Source organism: Heteronotia binoei, chromosome 4, assembly GCF_032191835.1.
Source record: "Heteronotia binoei isolate CCM8104 ecotype False Entrance Well chromosome 4, APGP_CSIRO_Hbin_v1, whole genome shotgun sequence".
Lineage (NCBI taxonomy): Eukaryota > Metazoa > Chordata > Lepidosauria > Squamata > Gekkonidae > Heteronotia > Heteronotia binoei.
Window position 1 is genome coordinate 10,840,372 of NC_083226.1, and position 18,908 is coordinate 10,859,279.

Below are 18,908 nucleotides of genomic sequence, written 5' to 3' on the forward strand. Positions count from 1 at the left end.
AAGCTGGGTTTCACATCGTAACAACACCATCAACTTGGCTAAGTGTTCAGCTGCTCAAATTAAACAGTTTTTCTTTGCAAGGGGCAACCAATTAGTTCCAGCAGCTATTAAAGTATTCAAAGCCAAAACGCTTGCCCAAATCCTCTATGGTATCCCTATATGGATCTCAGCTTTTACCAGGAAAGTGGAGGGCATTCAAGCCTCATTCTTTAGACAAATTCTTGGTTTGCCAAAATGTGTGTCCTACTTTGCTCTCTGCTCTGAAGTGGGTCAGTCTTTGGTGGAGACAAAAGCCTGGATTGCAGTGTTTAAATTCTGGCTCAAAATTCATTTTAGAACAGATCCCAACAGCCTTCTTGATTGTATGAAAAGAGACCCATATATTTCGTCCTGGACAGCAGTGCTTCTGTCTAAACTCAATCAATTGGGGTTAGAGGTAGATGATTTTTCTACCTCTGAAGAGTCATATATCTTCAGATGTATTAAACTGAGACTGTGGGAATTGGAGGAAACGAAATTACGGCCAACTCTCCCTTATACTTGCTCTCCAGCTTCCTTAGGTCTTTATGCTTTTTGTGGCAAAATGCCCAATTATCTATCAGACCTAACCACTCCAAGTCATCGCAGGGCATTTATGTTGGCCAGACTAAACGCGTTTCCCTCCAAAGTTTTACAAGGGAGATATCAGCGAGTCCCTTTAGCCGACAGACTTTGCTCCTGTGGAGCGAATACCCCTGACTCAATCCAGCATATATTGCTTGATTGTTCTTTTTACCATAACCTCCGTAAAGATTTATTTGGCAAGCTTTCTTTTTCTCCAGATTTGTCTATTCTGCCACCCTGTTATTATTTATTGAGTGATACTGAGGGGGTGGTTAGTGAGGCTGTGGCAAAATTTCTGGCTGACATCCTTAAATTTAATTCTGACCATGTTTGAATGTATCTGTAAGCTCGGTTTTATTTTGATTTTATCTCCAATGTTTAAATTTTTATATTCTGTGTATTTTTATCTGAATCTATTATGCCATTAAAGGTTTGGTATGGTATGGAGAAACCAGATGGAGACAGGGCCGTAGCCGGGGGGCACTGAGGATGGCACCCTCTATAGAATTTGCAGGACCCCCAATCTTCCCTTCACCTATCAATTTAAAGCTGTGCTGCCACCACGCTGGCCTGGGCCTTCTTTCCTTCCATCAGTTGGGCGGGAGGGGGAGGGAGTCTGGGATGAACTTTCTCCCTCCCCCTCCAGAGAAGGACCACGTCCCACAAGCCCAGGTCCTTCTCTGGAGGGGGAGGGAGAAAGTTCACCCCAGACTCCCTCCCCCTCCCGCCCAGAAAAAGGACACTCACCGTTTCCCCCCTGCCTGCCTTCGACAGCTTCCTTCACCTAAATGAGGGGAAACGGTGAGTGTCCTCTTTCTGTCACCCTGTGAAGATGGCAGGCAGGAGAGCCCAGGCAGGTAGTGCTGGCTTGAAGCATTTTCTTCTTCCCTCTGCTCACCCCGTACCCTGGCAGCAGGACACAGGAGGTAGCAGGAGATGCAAGGAAAGGCACAGAGCAGGGTTGTCGAACTCATTTTGTTATGAGGGCCAAATCTGACAAATGAGATCTTGTCGGGCCGGGCCATATTGGGCCAGGCCTTGTGTGTACTTATTTAAGAGTAGGTAGCAGAGATATAAACTTAATAAAGGACATGGACAAGCGCAGTTAAAGATATTTTTTTGGAACTTAAAATGTTGGAACTCATTGGCTTTCTTTATATTTCTCCCATGGGATCCAGGGAACTGGGCAAAGGAAGCTCTGGCTCTTTTCTTCCTTCCCCAGGGGACCAGGAGGGGGAGGAGCCTCAGCCAATAGAAAGAAGAGAGGTTTAGCTCGGTAGCTCTACTGTGCGATTGAGAGAACCTGGCAAAGCAAGCTATTCCTCCCCCTTGCCCACTTCCTCAAGGGACGAGCCTCAGCCAATGGAGAAAATAGAGGTTTTGCTCTGTAGCTCCTGTGCAATTGAGCAAGCCTAGCAACAGGGCCGTAGCCAGAAAATTTTGAGTAGAGGGGCCCAGGAGAGAAATGTTAAGGTGGTGGGGCCAGCAGGACCCCGCATCTGGTGGCAGGGAACTCTGCAGCCTCCACCCCGCCGGCATTGGCCCCTGCGCGACTCTCACTGCTTGAGCGAGCAGGCAGAGAGGGGAGAGAGATGGCTTTGGGGGGGCCTGCAGGAAGAGGAGGAGAAAGAAGACACTCCAGATCGAGACCTCCTGCTCTTCCCTCTCCCCACCCAAGCCAGCCAGCCAGGGCCCCAGCAGCACAGCCAGAGCAGCCCCGCATCATCAGCGGCTGCCACGAAGCCGGCCAGAGGGAAGTGGCAACGCCGGGCAGTCCTGGCAGCAGGGGGTGGGGCAGCGGATGGGTCGGAAGGCAGGAGGGAAGGAAGGAGACGCTCTCTGCCAGGCAGCCCCATGCTTGTTTGTGGGGGGGGGGGAGAGGAATCTGGCATGTTCCCCTGCCCCCATCAGGGACGGCGCTGCTGCTTCTGCTGGTGCTCTTCCTCTTCTCAGGTGGGCCTGGCAGCGGTGGCACCCGCGGGGTTGACGAATGGGAGGAAAGGAGTGGGGGAAGGAAGGAGACCCCCTTGCTCACCCACTGGCTCTACTTCCTCCATCGCCAGCACCCTCGCCCGGCATGCTGCTGGCCCCCATGCTCAATGAACTCTGACTGAAGGGGCCCTACGGGTCAAGCAGGGCTTTGATTGAGGGACTTGGCCCCCTGCCCCCCACCCCCTGTAGCTACGGGGCTGCCTGGCAAAGCAAGCTGTGACGCAGAAGAAAGCAACAGAGAAGGGGAAGGAAGCAGATGACAGTTTGATAGAAGCCCTCCGGGGGCCTGATTCGACCCCCAGGTCACACATTCGACACCCTTGGCATATTGCTTTGCAGCTGAGCTCCCAGCCAGCTCCATTTCCCCCTTCTCTCCTTTTGTCCCCAAGCTCTGCCCAGGCCCAGGCAGGAGGTGGGGAGAGACAAAGTGGACTAACTTGTCTGTTAGGGAAAGGTGAGTTTATTTTTCGTTGTCACCCCCCTTCCACAACCCCTTTGCCTTTTTTGCTTTGCCTTCCCTCTAGTCTCTTTCCTCACCCGCAAAACAAAACAAACAAACAAACCTGCCCCCACAGGAAACCCATCAGTATTCATGCCGGCGTATTTCCCTTAAGGGCTTTTAACAGGCATGACTAATATTTTGTTAGTGGGGTTTTGTAAGAGAGAGAGAGTGCTGAGATATTGGACCAGCTGTTTCTGTGGTCACCACTCCCCCTGCCCCCCCCCGAACAAGTTGCACAATTCGAGTGTATTGTTTCTTGCATTTTAATTAAAATTAGTTTAACTAACTGTTCCCTAAGGAATTTCAGTGCCCCCCTCCCATAAAAAAAAAACCTGGCTACGGGCCGGGATGGAGCGTTGAGAATGGAATGAGAGGTGTAGATAAATCTAGTCCCCTAGAAAGAGATGATAGTCATTCACAAAGATCACCAGATGACAACTGTGAATTGTCACAGATGACCACTGTACAGATAGTAAAAGCCACATAATAGAACCACACATATCGGGCAGTAGAATTCTGTATACCTGGGGGAACTCCCCTGTATTCAGAAGAAACACAGCTTGCCTCCTCTGACTCCCTTTCGCAACTGTTACTGTAGTCTGTGTAATCTCTGAGCCTGAACTATCTCACAGGCTTCAGGTGCAGAGGGGGAAAGCATGCCCACCGCAGCAAGATCCCTGTTGAAGAGCGAAAATTTAACAAGTCTGGAGGACTTCCCAGAGCATTCAGCTAAGTTATAGCTGCCTACTGTTTCGGTGAGTTGGGCCTGGCGTGGACGCGGAAGACTGCTGAGGCTGTGGTCTGGTGTGCGAGCAGGGCCGGGTGGGGTTGAGTGGTGAGCGAAGTGGACCCGGGCGATGAGCGGGACGTTGGGCTCAGACGAGGCCGTCCACCGGGGAGTGGCAGTTGGTGGCAGTGCTTGCTGCAGCCGCAATGTCTCCGATTCGGCAAGAAGGGCCTTGGAAATAGCGCTCTGGGTGTAGACGAGCCCATGAGCGAAGCGGAGGGCTATGATGACGGCCGTTCCGGATGCTGGACGACCTACAAACAGCTTGGAGTCCTGTCGTGTGGTGGGGAGACACAAGGGGGGGGGTCTCTGCTCCCCCCCCCAGGTCTGTCAGGCTAGACAGGGGGATCGCCGGGTGGAAACCTCTGCTCACTCTGCATCTTGCTCTGTTCCCTGCAACACGACCGCTGCACCCAGCCCTGTCCTGCACTTCACTGCACTTTATTGCACATTATTGCACTTCATTGCACTCTATTGCACTTTTTTCCATCTTATCCCACGTTTACACCTGAGAAACGGTGAGAAGAACTTTGCACATGAGGAGAACCTTATACAACCGCTATATAGAAGCACAACAGCACTTTATCCTATTATAACAACTACCTCCAACTACCTACGAACTGCTAGCTTTTTATTGATTGTTATAATAATAATAATAATAATAATAATAATAATAATAATAATAATAATAATAATAATAATAATAATAATAATAATAATAATAATAATAATAATTTTTATTTATATCCCGCCCTCCCCACCTCGGCAGGCTCAGGGCGGCTAACAACATTTTATAAAAACATACAATAATAGATAAAAGCCTTTAGATTTAACAATATAAAACATTAAAACATTAAACTTAATAACATTAAAACCAATCCAATAAGTACAGTTATTCAGCGGTATAGATCTTCAACCCGCATTGGCGGATCCTTAATTACCGATCTTCTTAGCAGTCCAAGTGTGCAAGTTTAAAAAGGGCGGTCTTGCAGGCCCTGCGGAACTGATCAAGGTTAAACTGCCAGCTGATGAATTGTTTCACTTAACTGACTTATAGAGATTTATTTTGGATTGATTGGCTTCAGATAGATATCTATATTTTTGGCAAATTAATTAAGGGTGTGTTACTGTTGGGGTTGGGGTTTTTATAATTAATATGCCATTTAGAATTAAATTATTTTAGCCAATTAATTTATAAGGGAGACTGTGGGTTAGGTTTATACTGGGTTGGTTAATTTAGATTGGCAGCTTGATAAATTCAGGGAATTGGCTGGTAAGAGCAGAATGGATTGGGGAGTTAATACATTGTAGGGTGTGGGCTGTGTTTCCGCATTGACTTTGGCTGAAGTAGAGACCAGTGGGAGATGACTGGCCTGGGGATTCCAGTACTCCTGGGGACGGGGAAGTATGACGGTGGGAACAGACAACGATATAAGGAATGGAGACCGAGACCAGGTAGTGCTCGGCCACTTTTCAGTCTGTGTCCCATCCCAATGGTGACAGGTAGTGGGGCCAGGTTAAATGACTCGCCTCCGTCACTGGTGTTATGCAATGCCAGGTCCATAAATAATAAGACCACCCTTCAAGAGTTTTTGCTCGAACAGGACGTGGACCTGGCCTGTGTGACTGGGACCTGGGTGCAAGAGGGAGACACAGTGGCCCTCTCCCAAACAGTTCCCCTGGGCTACTCAGTCTTTCACCAATCATGGACTAGCGGGCAGGGGGGAGGGGTGGCTCTATTCATACAAGAGGCTTACTCTTTTAGGGCTCTCCCGGCCCCGGAGATCAATGGTATTGAATGTGCCGGTCTGGTGTGGGATGTTGGGGAGGGGTTGGCAATTTGGCTGGTGTACCATCTGCCTAATGCACCAGCCAGCGCCTTACCAGCCCTGATCGAGGCTGCAACAGGCTGGGCATTGGAGTATCCAAGGCTTGTGATCCTGGGCGACTTCAATGTCCATGCCGATGACACGGCCTCTAGTCAGGCGCTGGACCTGGTGTCATCCAGGGAGACACTGGGACTCTCCCAATTTGTGACATTGCCCACTCACCAGGCGGGGCACATGTTAGATTTGATCTTTGCAGCCGGGGTTATGGTGGACGATGTAACTGCTGAGGCAGTGCCATGGTCAGACCACTTTGCCCTTAAGGCTCGTGTGGATGCTCCACCCCAAACCCGTTTGGGCGGCGAGCTTATTTTGGCTCGCTCGCAGAGCCTGATGGACCCAGAGCTGTTCCAAATGGCTCTACGGGATCCCTGCCCCCCCCTGGTGATTCTCTCGATGATCTGGTTGATTCCTGGCATGGCTGGCTCTCCAGAGTCATTAATGAGATTGCACCTTGGCGCCCTCTGTGCCCCCGCATTAAGCTGACCCCATGGTATACCCCAGAGCTGCGACAGCTAAAACGAGGACTCAGACGGTTAGAGAGGCAATGGCGGCGTACTCGGGACGAAGCAACTAGAACATCTTATAGAGAGTTTATGAGGTCCTATGAGATGGCAGTCAAAGCCACAAAGAAGACTTACTTTGCAGCTAAGATTGCATCTGCAAATTCGTGCCCGGCGCAATTGTTTAGGACGATTCGGAACCTGACAACACTGCCGCAAGGCAGGCCAAATGCTAAGGAATTAGAGATAGGCTGTGAGGCTTTTACGAAATTTTTTGCAGACAAGGTCATGTCGCTCCGCCACGACCTCCCTGCCATATTGGATACAGTAAGTGAACTCGAGGCTCTGTACCTGTCTTCTGGTTCAACCCTGGATCGCTTCGACACACTCAGCTTGGAGGAAGTTGACAGAATTCTCTCTACTTGCGATTTGGACCCATGCCCCTCCTGGCTAATTAAAGCTTGCCAGAGGGAGCTTAGGTGTCCTATATGGGACATTGTAAATAGATCCCTCTCGGAGGGTCTTTTTCCAACGCCTCTTAAAGAGGCAGCGGTCCGTCCCCTCCTAAAAAAGATTACATCAGTACCGACTGCATTGGCACATTACCGGCCGGTCTCAAATTTACCCTTTTTGTGCAAAATCATTGAGAGGGCAGTGGCGCTACAACTGCAGAGTTTTCTGGATGACGCTTCCATCCTAGATCCACACCAGTCCAGCTTCTGCCCGGGCCATGGGACGGAGACAGTACTCGTCGCCCTTGTGGATAATCTCCAGCAGCATCTGGATCGAGGCGGTTTGGCAGTGCTCTGTTGTTAGACCTATCGGCTGCGTTCAATACGGTCGACCACCGGTTACTGACCTGCCTCCTTGCCAATGCAGGGATTCAGGGGCTGGCCTTGCAATGGCTTTCCTCTTTCCTGGATGGTCGGGGACAAAGAGTGACGATTGGGGGAGAGCTGTCCCAAAGATACTTAATTGTGGGGTGCCTCAGGGGGCGGTGCTCTCCCCGATGTTTAACATCTACATGCGCCCCCTTGCCCAGATTGCCCGCAGGTATGGGTTGGGTTGCCACCAGTACGCTGATGACACCCAGTTCTATCTACTGATGGACAGCCGGCCTGGCGATGTCCCAGAAAATCTGGACCAGGTGCTACAAGCCATGGCAGGCTAGCTCAGGCTGAGTGGGTTGAAGCTGAATCCAGCGAAGACAGAGGTCCTGTGCCTGAGCCGTGGCAGCCTAGGAGGGGAAATTCCCCTACCGGTCTTTGATGGTGTGCCACTGAAAACAGTGTGCAGGGTCAAGAGCCTGGGGGTGCTACTGGAGCCTTCCTTGTCAATGGAGGCCCAGATAGCAGCCACTGCTAAATCTACTTTTTTTCATCTGAGACAGGCGAGGCAGTTGGCTCCCTTCCTGGAGCGCGATGACCTGGCAACAGTGATCCATGCAACGGTCACCTCGAGGCTAGACTACTGTAATGCCCTCTACATGGGGCTGCCCCTGTGCCGAACCCGGAAACTGCAGCTAGTGCAGAACACGGCAGCCAGACTGTTAATGGGACTCCCTAAGTGGGAGCACATACAGCCTAGGCTGCGGGAACTGCAGTGGCTGCCAGTTATGTACCGGATTCGTTACAAGGTGTTGGTTACTACCTTTTTTTTTTTTTTTTTTTTTTTTTTAGCTGTCAAATTCTTTTATTGGATCCAATTTAACATACAGAAAAAACAAAGACAAGAAAAAAGGGAGCAAAATACATGTACAGAAAAAAAATAATATCGACAAACATTTGTCACCCCTTTAAACTAATCTTAAATAAAATAATCGATATGGCTTCTTGCCACTTCCAACTAAAATTTCCGAGTGGAGTGAGACTGTAGAAAGCCCAAGGACAACTACTTTTCCGGTTCGCATCAAACAAATACTTAAAAAGGACTGCTACTATAACAAAGTAAGTCTATAACAGTATACCAAATATTCCATTTATTATATCCGCCCTTTATTCCCTTTCAATTATTTTCTAACCAAGCATAAACCTTTTGCCATCTCTCTACTGCTTTTCCCCTTGTAATACCCTTCATTATGTTCGCTAATATATCCATTTCTATCACCGTTAAAATTTTTTGCGATATTTCGTTTCTATCCGGTATAACTTTAGATTTCCAAAACTGGGCAAATAAAGTTCTAACCGCCGTTATGATATATATTGTGATTAGTTCATCCTCCGATGGAACTACACCTTTAACTAATGACAATAACATAAATTCTGGTTTAAGAGGGAAATTTACCTTCAATATCTCTGTTAAGATTTTGTGAATTTCCTTCCAATACTTTTTCGCGACATTACAGGACCACCATAAATGGTAATATGTTCCTGTTATTTTTTCGCATTTCCAGCAAAGAGGTGAGATCGCTTTGTTGATTTTATTGAGAACGATTGGGGTAATGTGCCATCTATAGAAAAGCTTTATGAAGTTTTCACGCAAGGCAACTGGCTTTATCATTTTAAAATTATTCTTCCATATAAATTCCCATTGTTCTAATGTAATACTATAGCCGAAGTTTTTGGCCCATTTTATCATGACATGCTTAACGGTCTCGTCTTCCAGCTTTATATGAAGAAAATAATTATAGAATTTCTTGATCGTTTTTCCAGTTTTAGCTGTTATTAATATGTCGAAGTCAAAATTTGGCTTAGTAAATCCTTTATTTTTGTCCAAATTAAACTTGGCCACGATTTGCATCATCGTCCACCAATCTAATGCAAGCCCACCGGCTTCTAATTCCTCCTTTTTTCTCAATCTATTTTCTTCATCTAAAATATCCGAATATCTCATGGTTTTTTCTGGAGACCATAATTTCGGATGCATCGTGGCCTCCACCGGGGATATCCACCTAGGTGTCTTGTCATAAATTTTATTCTTAATCTTCAGCCATGTCTTCAGTAAAGCTTTCCTCACCAGGTGTCTTTGAAAATAAGTTTGGGGCTTAGGAGCATACCACAAATTAGAATGCCAACCAGCCTGTAAGTCGGCCCCCTCAATTGTCAACAAACGTATATTCTCTAACATGACCCATTCCCTCAGCCAATCTAAAACACAAGCCATATAGTAAATCTTGAAATCCGGGAGGCCGAGACCACCATTTTCTTTTATATCTGTTAAGTTTTTCCAACTAATTCGTGGTTTTTTCCCTTGCCATACAAAATTTTTAACTAAATAATTCAACCTGGTAAAAAAACTGTCCTTCACAGCAAAGTTGGCCGTTTGGAACAAAAAAAGAACTTTGGGTAAGATTATCATTTTAATTAATGCCACACGTCCCATGAACGATATTTTCAACTTTTCCCATTTTTTAAACAAAATAGCTATTTCTGATAGGAGAGGTTCAAAGTTATCTTCGTAAATTGTGCTAGATTTTGCCGATATTATTATTCCCAAGTATTTTATTTTAGTGACCCTTTGAAATCCTGAACTCCTTTCCAACTCTGAAATATCCAAATCGGAGAGATTTTTGGCTAAGAATTTCGATTTTTTTATATTAATCTTTAAACCTGCTACTTGACCGTATTCTGCTAGGTGAATTAGAAGCTGCTCCATTGATTCCCGTGGGTTTTGCAAAACAAATAACATGTCATCCGCATAACTTAACACTTTATAATTTTCTTTTCTTATTTTTATACCTTCAATTCGGTTGTCTTGCCTAACTATTTGAATTAAAAGTTCCAAAGTAAAAATAAATAATAAAGGAGACAGGGGGCAACCTTGTCTGGTTCCTTTTCCTAGCTGAATTTTTCCTGTTAAATCCCCATTTACTATTATCTTTGCGTATTGATTGTCATAAATTGTCCGAATATTATTTACAAAATTATCTCCGAAATTGGCATGCTGTAATAACTCCAACATAAAACTCCAGTCGGCGTTATCAAAAGCTTTCTCCGCGTCAAGAAACAAAAAAGCCAACTTTTTATCGCTATTCAGTTCTGCATATTCCAAAAAATTAAATAACATTCTAGTATTTGTCCTTAAGAGTCGTCCAGGTATAAAACCTGTTTGATCCGGGTGTATAATATCTTTAATAATTGTTCTTAGTCTATTTGCTAGAATTGTGGCAAAAATTTTGTAATCTATATTTAATAGTGATATAGGCCGGTAGTTTGTGATATCATCGAGTTCTTTATCTGGCTTTGGAATAAGAACCACATTACTATGGCGCCATGATTCAGGGATGAGTGCCTTATCCCAGACCTCGTCAAGTAAATCCTTGAATGGATCTATTAGAATATCTTTGAAAATTATATAATATTCTGGGGGTAAGCCATCTGGTCCCGCTGCCTTGTTACTCTTGATTTTACCCCAAGCTTGTACAGTTTCAGCCATAGTTATCGGGCCTGACAGTGACTCTCTCTGATCTGCTGTTAACTTTATCCTATTATTATTCCAAATATATTCCCTTTGCATTTCTTCACTTCTCTCCTCCTTAGTATATAATTTTTTATAAAATTCTTGTACGATATTTTTCATTTCCTGTAAAGACGAAGTATTCTGACCGTTATTATCTCGTAGAGTTTTGATCACTCTTTTCTCTCTCTCTTTCCTTACTCTGTAAGCTAACCACTTGCCCGGCTTATTAGCATTTTCAAAGAAATATGCTTTAGAATATGCTATCTTTGCCTCCATCTGTTGCAAATAACATAAATGTACTTTATGCTGTAAATTTCTTATCTCCACTCTAAGCTCCTGCAGTGAGGGTTTTACCTTTAATAAGGTTTCTTTATGTTTAATTAAATCTGTCCATTTTAAAACATCTTGTTTATCCTGTCGTCGTTTTTTTGCATTATAACTGATAACAAGCCCCCTAAAGTAGGCTTTACTAGATTCCCACGTATTTGTCATCGAAACTTCCTTCTGCGTATTGAGTTTAAAAAAGATCTTCATTTCTTCAACTATATATTGGATAAAGTTCTCATCCTTCAACAATTTTTTATTCATTCTCCAACCTGTACTCTTCCTAACCACATTTAAGGCCAACATAACGGGAGAATGGTCAGCTATTGTGGAGGGGAGAATATCAGTTTCAGCTACCAATTTCATTAAGCCAGTCGAAATCCAAATTGAGTCTATCCTTGACCAAGATCCGTGTCTGCTTGAAAAGAACGTATAATCTCTTTTTTTCGGATTAAGGGTGCGCCAGACATCAACTAGGGCAAATTCATCCACTAATCTTAAAAAGTTCTCGGGTAAGATGTTACTCCTGTTTTTCTTAGATTTCTTTTTACCATTTCTGGGACTTCGATCTAACTCTGCATTTTCAACAGCATTAAAATCGCCTAAAATACAGAAATTCTCGTATTGGGCCCTATCCACTTTGGTATATAATTCTTTAAAAAACACACTTTGATTTACATTAGGTGCATACAAATTAACCAAAAGGAACTTATTAGAATCCTTTATTATTTCAATAGCTTGCATTCTAGCCTCATTGCCTTCGAAAATTAGATCCGCCTGCAACCCGCCTTTAACATAAGTCACCAGACCTCTCTTTTTCTTGACGTCTTCGGAAGTAACAAATGCTTTACCCAATTTTTTGTTATGTAAAAGAAACTCATCTTTTTTCCTGATATGTGTTTCTTGAACACACACAATATCCGCTTTTAATTTAAATAGTTGTAAGAAGGTTCGTTTCCTTTTTCTGGGTGAATTCAACCCATTTACATTAACAGATATAATCTTCAAGTTGTGTGCCATACTGTTTTCTTATTAACTATCTAAAGGTTCTTTTTCTTTCTCTGGGACCTAGTCTCTCTAATTGAGTCTTCAACCTGCAAAACCTCACCCTCTTCCCCTTCCTCTGCATCCAAAAGTTGATATTCCTTTTGTGAGTCTATGAGTACTATCTGGGCCTCTTGCTGCCCCCTGTTTTTCTCTTTTTGTCCATTTACACTATACACTTTAAGGAATTCCTCTAGTTTATCGATAGAATCTATCCTGAATCTGTTATTAAGATACGTGAAAAACAATCCCTCTGGCAACAACCACCTATACATAATACCTTTTCTCTGCAAAGCTAGAGCCAAACGCCTATACTCTTTTCTTTTAGATCTAATCAGCCAAGGAATGTCCTTCATAACCTTTATCTTGACTCCTTTGATGGTTAACTGTTGGTCTCTAGCTTCCCTCCATATCTTTTCTTTGACCGTCCTGCGAACAAATCTCACGTGCACTTCTCTACTGAGACCATTCCTTCTTGCATGTGTAGTACTTACTCTGAGGACCCAGTCTATTTCTCTTTCCGCTTCGTTCTGCTCTATAGACAAAAGATCTGCAAATGTCTCAGCCATTAATACCACCAAATTCTCATTCTTTTCCTCCGGTATATTTAAAAACCTTAAAGAGTATTCAGCTTGACTCATCTCCAATTGCATAGTTTTAGTCTCTAATTTAACCTGACCTCCTTCCAGTTCTTCTACTTTACCTTCCATTGATTTGAGTTTACCTTCAATAGATTTTGTTACCCTAACTACTTCGATTATATCCTTCCTGGTATCACCAAACTTATTATCCAGACAATCCAATTTAGCCGCCACTCCCTCCATCTGATTTGTCAAGGAGTCCTTCAGTTGATTTAGTGCTTCTAAAAAATTTACTTGAATATCTTTTAAAGCGTCCTGGGACAAGGCTGCCCCCACCGCCTTCGGTTGGCCTGGAGAAAATTTTACCTTGCCTGCCTGAGACATTTTCTTAAATCAGTGAGCACAGTTTCCCACGAGTCTGAATTGTTACCTCTGTAAAGCAAATTCCTATAGAGAGGGACTCAAATAAACATAACCTTCCCACTAACGAAGCTGTCGTAAACTACCTTCCCACCCTACAATTAAACACGTCCCACCTTGCTGAATTCCCAAACCTCTCCCAGCACTCCTTTCTAGATAAGACTAGTAGACTAGTAGACTATTAATCAGAAGAAACAATCCACAGACCCACCAGCATCACTTAAACGCAGTAGTTGAAACCCCTCCCCGACTGATACCCTTTTCAGTCCTCTTTTACGTAAACTTCCTTGCTTCAGAAACTCCCGTCGACTTTTCCAATAGATCTTACTCTTCGCCTTCTAGTCGGTCCGAACCTCCACAACAGCAAACTACTTGCAGCAAACAGCAAACAGTTTTCGTCTTTGAACTGCCAGTAATCAACCTGCCGAGTTGCCACTGTCACTCCATACAATGTGAGCTTAGGAACGCCCCGGCGCAAAATAAAGAATGGAGCGTCTCAGCGTCCTGTCGACCCGGCGTCCTGACGTCTTTGTAAGTTACGTGCGTCGCCACACCTTCCGCGCCGCAACGTATTAACCCTCTAGGGAAATTCTTCCTCACGTCGCCGAGTTTGACGCCCTGACGAAAAATGTGAATTGAAGCGTTTCGGCGTCCTGACGTCCTGATGGGCTACGTACGTCGCCTCCCCTTCCAGGCCGGAGCGAAATTAACCCTCTAAGTTGCGCAAGGGTAATTCTTCCTCACGTCGTCGGGTTTGAAATGAGTGGTATATCTGCCGAGCAGGACCCTTGCGGAAAACACAAAACTCCCGAGTAGACCTAAATTTTCCCGAACTGACAAAGTTCCTCCAGACCTTCTCTTTAACGCCCCGGGAGAGTGCCTTCAGCCGGTACAGCCTCTGCTCAGCCTTCCCAAGTCGAAACTCCCCGGAAAGTCAAAATTCAGCCTTTCAGCCTTTCAGCCTTTCAGTCTTGCACCGCAACCATCGCTCTACCCATTTCAGCGACCCACCATAAACCGACAGAATGCTTCTAGAAAATGCGAAAGGTAGGTATCCAAATAATAAATCTCAAAACCGCAAGTCTCTTCACAAACGCCCTCCACAGCTCACCTCCATTATCCGGTGGCTAGAGCTAGGTCGCCATTGCGCGCTTCCAACCTCGGTGTTTGAAGATAGGTAGAACACTTGGAGACTGCAAATTCGAGTCCCCACTATTCTCCAGGCTCTTCTTACCCACCCCCCCTTCGACTGGGGAAGGTGTGGACGCTGGGTCCCCCTAAAAAGGTTGGAAATTCGGCTCGTCTTGAGGAGCTCTCTCAAAACGCTGCCGCAACGCCCTGCCGGAACCGGAACCCATGTCGGTTACTACCTTTAAAGCCCTATATGGCCGAGGACCTGCCTACCTTAGGGACCGTCTCTCCCCATATGTTCCCCAGAGAGTGCTTCGATCTAGCTCGCAAAACCTGCTGACAATCCCTGGGCCAAAGGAGGTCAGATTGAAAACGACAAGAGAGAGGGCCTTCTCGGTTACAGCTCTCCACTGGTGGAACCAGTTACCAAAAGAAGTACGGGCCTTGCGGGACCTTAACCAGCCTGCAAGACCATCCTCTTCCAGCTGGCTTTTTAATGTGGAAGTATTATACCATCGCTATGCAAAGCTATGTTATATGCGTAGCACCAAATCTGAGGTTTTAAATTCTTGTTTTATTGATGTTTTAATGTTTAACGGAGTAATAATTGTAAATTGGGGTATTTTATTTTGTTTTATTATTCTGTTACTGTAATGCAGTATTTTATGTCATGTGAGCCGCCCTAAGCCTGCTTTGGCGGGGAGGACAAGATATAAATTTAAAAATATTATTATTATTATTATTATTATTATTGATAACAGACGGACTGGAATCACAACAAAACCCTCCCAAACCATTGAGGTGGCATTTTGCTTGACATAACAGATGTTGATCTGTGCTGCGGGCGAGTGGTGCGGACAGGGCCGGTGCATGGGAGTCAGTGAAGTAGGTGGCTGCCTGGGATGCCATTTCGCCACAGGGGTGAGGGTGGGCACCACTCCCCCTCCCCGCTGACGACATCCCCACTCACACTGACCCTTGCCCGGCTCTCTGCGCCTTCAGAGGGAGTCGGGAAGAGGCAAGAAAAAGGAGGTGGCGTCTTCCCAGCTTCCTTTGAAGCGAGGGAGGACCAGGCAAGCGGCAGGCGCGGGCCACACATTGTTTCTTTGAGAATGCACGGCTAGGCACGTCCTTGCCCCTCACCCCTCTCCCACTTCAAAGGAAGCCGGGAAGAGGCTGTGAAGAAAGAATGAGGTCGCCTCATTTCTGGGTCCCTGAAGCTGGAGAGGGCCGTGCATGGGGCGGGGCCATGCTGGGCCACACGTTCACAAGAAAGAAGGATACAATCTCTTCCTGCCTCCCTTTAAAGTGGGAGGGGGCAGGCTGAGCGGTTGCGTGGAGCACACGCGAAAGTAATACTGGAAAGGGGTGGGGGGCGTGGCGTGTGGCCTGGGGTGCTAGAAACCCTAGCGACGGGCCTGGGTGGGGATCAAAGCAGTTGTGAGTTTGCGTTGAGAGTGCTGGTTGGGATGGGGGGATGAAGAGATGTGAAAGACAGAAGAGGAGACGACAGAGCTTGTTTTGCCAGGCTCTCTCAATCACACAGCAGAGCTACTGACCCAAGCCTCTCTTCCTTCTGTGGGCTGAGGCTCCTCCCCTTCCCCTGGGGAAGGAAGTAAACAGCCAGAGCTTCCTTTGCCCATTCCTGGATCCCAGGGGAGAGATAAAAAGCCCTCATAACAAATGAGTTCAACACCTGCTCTGACATGTTATCCATTCATCGTTGGAAATAAATGCTGCAAGCAAATCACTTTCACTCATCATTTTAGCAATAGTGATAATACCAAAAATAGCAATATTATTCTTATTTGCAGAGAAATGTACAACACATTGCATTCAATAATCAATGTGTGCAATAATCAACTGATTGCAATATTATCTGTGCCATAAAATAACCTTATTCATCTCAAAAAAGTCCTTATAGAGCAGAAAAGGGTGGCCAAGATTGTTTTTTGTTAAGGATGGCCTGACTGTGTCCCAGAAAATTTGGTCCTGGCATTACAAGCCGTGGCTAGATGGCTCAGGCTGAGAAGATTGAAACTAAACCCGGCGAAGACAGAGGTCCTTTGCTTGGGTCAACATGGTCCGGGAAGGGAAATTCCCCTACCAGCCTTTGACGGTGTGCCACTGACAATGGCACACAGGGTCAAGAGCTTGGGGGTACTAGTAGAGCCTACCCTGACAATAGAGGCCCAAATAGCAGCCACTGCTAGGTCCGCATTCTTTCATCTTAGGCGGGCAAGGCAACTGGCCCCTTTCCTGGAACACGACGATCTGGCAACAGTGATCCATGCAACAGTCACCTCAAGGTTGGACTACTGTAATGCCCTCTACATGGGGCTGCCCCTGTGCAGAACCCGGAAGTTGCAGCTAGTGCAGAATGCCATCACCAGGCTGTTATTAGGGCTCCCCAGGTGGGAGCACATTCAGCCGGGGCTCCGGGGACTGCACTGGCTGCCAATAATATACCGGGTTTGGTACAAGGTGCTGGTTATTACCTTTAAAGCCCTATATGGCCTAGGACCTGCCTACCTTAGGGACCGTCTTGCCCCACATGTTCCCCAGAGAGTGCTTATATCTGGTTCTCAAAATCTACTAACAATCCCCGGGCTGAAGGAGGCCCGTCTGAAGTCAACCAGGGACAGGGCCTTTTCGATTACAGCCCCTTGCTGGTGGAACCAGCTACTGGAAGAGGTGAGGGCCCTGCGGGACCTTGGGCAGTTCCGCAGGGGCTGTAAGACAGTCCTCTTCCGGTTGGCATACAACTGACTGGTACCTGAAAAACCCCAAAGGAAGGTTGTAGGATAGCACATAGAGAGATAGTTTTCTTGTTTTCTTGTTTTAACTGCTGTAAACTATTTAATGTATTTTAATATTCATTAATCTTATTGTTAGAATTTTCTGTTGTGAGCCGCCCTGAGCCGCCTCGGTGGGGAGGGCGGGATATAAATCGAATAAAATGAAATGAAATGAAAATCATTCCCCAAATCTGATGATTTTTGTCCTGCTGATTCCCTGTTGTTTTGAAAGTTGTACGGGCTGTTCCTTGAATTTTCTGGAAAAGTTAACGTCTTACTTAATATTCTGGATTTATATGTCGTGAGATGCAGGTGCTTGGAAAGATCCCAGACCCCATCAGATTTTTGGTTCAAAGAGACAAGCTGTGCAGCAACTGGCTTCCTTTTCTCTCCAAGTTGCCTTTGCCTTCTCAAGGCAGACGTGATAGCTGGTGAATTTGTGCTCTGGAGAGAGAGATGCAAGGCTTTTCTTGAGCAGGAATGCAGTTCTGGCTGACTTGGCGTCAGGGGGTGTGGCCTAATATGCAAATGAGTTCCTGCTGCACTTTTTCTACAGAAAAGCCCTGTGTGAAACAATGGTGCTGTCAGGGCTTATGGTCTAATATGCAAATGAGTTCCTGCTGGGCTTTTATATCAACCAATCCCCCAGATGTATATAGAGGGGGAGAGGGGGAGATGGAGAGTCAGACAGACTGGGGAAAGCAAGGACGGAGTCCTGATAACGCCACGAGAATGTAGACATTTATGATAGTTTATGTGTGAGAGCGCATCCCTCGCCCCCACCTTTTGGAATCCTTTTGAAGTATGCCTTAAAAGTATTGTATCAATGTATCTTTAGCATCACGCTCAAGAATCTGTTACACTGAAAGTATCGGTCTATCAATAAACGTAGTCTTGTATCAAACCCGTCATTGAAACCGCCTGCTTGACAATGTTGACCCCTCGTGGGGTTTTCAAGGCAAGAGACAAAGGTAGTTTGCCATTGTTTGCCTCTGTGTAGCTACCCTGGTCTTCCTTGGAGAGCCAGTTTGGTGTAGTGGTTAAGTGTGCGGACTCTTATCTGGGAGAACCAGGTTTGATTCCCCACTCCTCCACTTGCACCTCCTAGCATGGCCTTGGGTTAGCCATAGTTCTGGCAGAGGTTGTCCTTGAAAGGGCAGCTGCTGTGAGAGCCCTCTCCAGCCCCACCCACCTCACAGGGTGTCTGTTGTGGGGGAGGAAGGTAAAGGAGATTGTGAGCCGCTCTGAGACTCTTCGGAGTAGAGGGCGGGATATAAATCCAATATATTCTTCTTCTTCTTCTTCTTCTTGGTGGTCTCCCATCCAAATGCTGACCAGGGCTGACCCTACTTAGCTTCCAAGATCTGATGAGATAGGGCTAGCCTGGGTTGGGCTGGCCAGGTCAAGATCTTGCCTTCTTTCAACTACAGCCATCCACTTTTTCACACAAGAGTCAAAAATACCCCTTGTCTTCACTCCCTCTGTATCATGGGTCCTCAGCCTTTTGAGCTTGTGGGCACCTTTCAAATTCTGGCGCAATGTGGTAGCCGTAGCCACAAAATGGCTGCCATACAATGGCTGCCAGTCATGGGAGGTGGTGCAAATGAGAAAATGGCTGTCACAGCTTACCATCAGTCACACAGTAAATATCCTTTTGCTTTGGCAGCAGGCCGTTCTGAGACTCTGTTCTTGAAAGGGCAGCTGCTGTGAGAGCCCTCTCTGCCCCACCCATCTCACAGAGTGTCTGTTGTGGGAGAGGAAGGTAAAGGAGATTGTGAGCCACTCTGGGACTCTTTGGAGTGGAGGGTGGGATATAAATCCAATATCTTCATCTACCTCACAGGGTGTCTGTTGTGGGGGAGGAAGGGAAAGGAGATGGTGAGCCGCTCTGAGACTCTTCGGAGTGGAGGGCGGGCTATAAATCCAATATCTTCATCTA